General features: G+C 42.2%; 1 non-coding gene across 1 annotated transcript; it reads right to left on the reverse strand.

The window, feature by feature from the left end:
* Nucleotides 1-229: 229 nt before the first annotated feature.
* LOC127746944 (small nucleolar RNA R71) lies at nucleotides 230-333 on the reverse strand. Its single transcript, XR_008008749.1, has one exon. It is a non-coding gene; the product is annotated as a small nucleolar RNA R71 (small nucleolar RNA).
* Between the last annotated feature and the right edge of the window lie 2,375 nt (nucleotides 334-2,708).

Below are 2,708 nucleotides of genomic sequence, written 5' to 3' on the forward strand. Positions count from 1 at the left end.
ACTTCCATCAAAAGATCTTTTTCAGTTCATAACTAAATTCTTGCAGATCTGTGATACTGTTAAGACCAATGAGGTTGATCCCGAGGTCTACAGGCTTATACTTTTCCCTTTTGCTGTAAGAGACAGAGCTAGAGTATGGTTGGACTCTCAACCTAAAGATAGCCTGAACTCTTGGGATAAGTTGGTCATGGTTTTCTTAGCCAAGTTCTTTCCTCCTCAAAAGCTGAGTAAGCTTAGAATGAATGTTCAAACTTTCAGACAGAAAGAAGGTGAATCCCTCTATGAAGCTTGGGAGCGATACAAGCAACTGACCAAAAAGTGTCATTCTGACATGCTTTCAGAATGGACCATCCTGGATATATTCTATGATGGTCTGTCTAAATTGTCTAAGATGTCATTGGACCATTCTGCAGGTGAATCTATTCACCTGAAGAAAACACCTGCAAAAGCTCATGAACTTATTGACATGGTTGCAAATAACCAGTTCATGTACACTTCTGAAAAGAATGCTTTGAGTAATGGGATGCCTCAGAGGAAGGGAGTTCTTGAAATTGATGCTTTGAATGCCATATTGGCTCAGAATAAAATGTTGACTCAATAAGTCAATTTAATTTCTCAGAGTCTGAATGGATTGCAAAATGCATCCAACAGTACTAAAGAAGCATCTTCTGAAGAAGAAGCCTATGATCCTGAGAACCCTGCAATGGTAGAGGTGAATTACATAGGTGAAGCCTATGGAAACACCTATAATCCCTCATGGAGAAATCATCCGAATTTCTCATGGAAGGATCAACAAAAGCCTCAACAAGGCTTTAATAATGGTGGAAGAAATAGGTTTAGCAATAGCAAGCCTTTTTCATCATCCTCTCAGCAACAGACAGAGAATTCTGAGCAGAGCCTCTCTAGCTTAGCAAACATAGTCTCTGATATATCTAAGGCTACTCTAAGTTTTATGAATTAAATAAGGTAGCAGAATGGGCGTTTAACACCCAGTCTGGCACCATTCTGGGCGTTAAACACCAGAAACAAGCACCAGACTGGCGTTAAACACCAGAAACAGGCTACAATCTAGCGTTAAACGCCAGAAACAGGTTGTAGCCTGGCATTTCACGCCAGGAAAGGAATAAAAGATGGCATTTAACGCCAGAAACAAGCAGCAGCCTGGCGTTAAACACCAGAATTGCACAGCAAGGGCATTTTGTACTCCTAATAGGAGCAGGGATGATACATCCTTGACCCCTCAGGATCTGTGGACCCCATAGGATCCCCACCTACCCTCCCACAACACTCTTCCCCAAATACCCCTCACCAATCAACTCATTCACTCTTCCCCATCACCTCTTCACCAATCACCTCCATACTTCTTCCCCAAAAACCCCACCCACCTCACTTTAAAAATTCAAACACCTTTCCCTCCCAAACCCAACCCTAATGACCGAAACCCAACCCTCCCCTCACCCCTATATAAACCCCTCACTACTCCTTCATATTTACACAACACAAACACCTTTCCCCTCTCTTGGCCGAACCTCCTATAACCCTCTATCTCTTCTATTTTCTTCTTCTTCCCCTTCTTTCTTTTTTCTTTTGCTCAAGGACAAGCAAACCTTTTAAGTTTGGTGTGGTAAAAGTATTGCTTTTTGTTTTTCCATAACCATTTATGGCACCTAAGGTCGGAAAAACCTCTAGAAAGAGGAAAGGGAAGGCAAAAGCTTCCACCTCCGAGTCATGGGAGATGGAGAGATTCATCTCAAAGGTCCATCAAGACCACTTCTATGAAGTTGTGGCCAAGAAAAAGGTGATCCTTGAGGTCCCTTTCATGCTCAAGAAAAATGAGTATCCGGAGATCCAACATGAGAACCGAAGAAGAGGTTAGGAAATTCTTACCAACCCCATTCAACAAGTTGAAATCTTAATGGTTCAAGAGTTATATGCCAATTCATGGATCACTAGGAACCATGATCAAAGGATGAACCCGAATCCAAAGAATTGGCTTACAATGGTTCGGGGAAAATACTTAGATTTCAGTCCGAAAAATATAAGGTTGGCATTCCACTTGCCAATTATGCAAGAAAATGCACGCCCCTACACTAGAAGGGTCAACTTTGATCAAAGGTTGGACCAAGTCCTCATGGACATATGTGTGTCATGAGATCATACCTCTAGAACTCTACAAGGTGGCTGACAAGTCATCTACTTTGGCAAGGTTAGCCTTTCCTCATCTCATTTGTCATCTATGCAATTTAGCTGGGATTAACATAGAAGGAGACATCATCATTGAAGAGGACAAGCCCATCACTAAGAAAAGGATGGGGCAAACAAGAGAGCTCATTCATGGATCTTAACAAGAGCATGAGGAAGATCCTCATCAAGAAATCCCTGAGATGCCTCAAGGGATGTAATTTCCTCCACACAACTATTGGGAACAACTCAGCACCTCCTTGGAAGGCTTGAGTTACAACATGGACCAACTAAGGGTTGAGCACCAAGAGCACTCCATCATTCTCCATGAGATTAGAGAAGATCAAAGAGCTATGAGGGAGGAGCAACAAAGGCAAGGAAGAGACATAGAGGAGCTTAGGCGTTCCATTGGTTCTTCAAGAGGAAGACGCCACCCACACTAAGGTGGACTCATTCCTTAATCTCTTTGTCCATTTATTTTTTGTTTTCGGTTTTTGAGCTTCATGTTTGTCTATGTTTGTGTCTTC

This window comes from Arachis duranensis, chromosome 4, assembly GCF_000817695.3.
Source record: "Arachis duranensis cultivar V14167 chromosome 4, aradu.V14167.gnm2.J7QH, whole genome shotgun sequence".
Classification (NCBI taxonomy): domain Eukaryota; kingdom Viridiplantae; phylum Streptophyta; class Magnoliopsida; order Fabales; family Fabaceae; genus Arachis; species Arachis duranensis.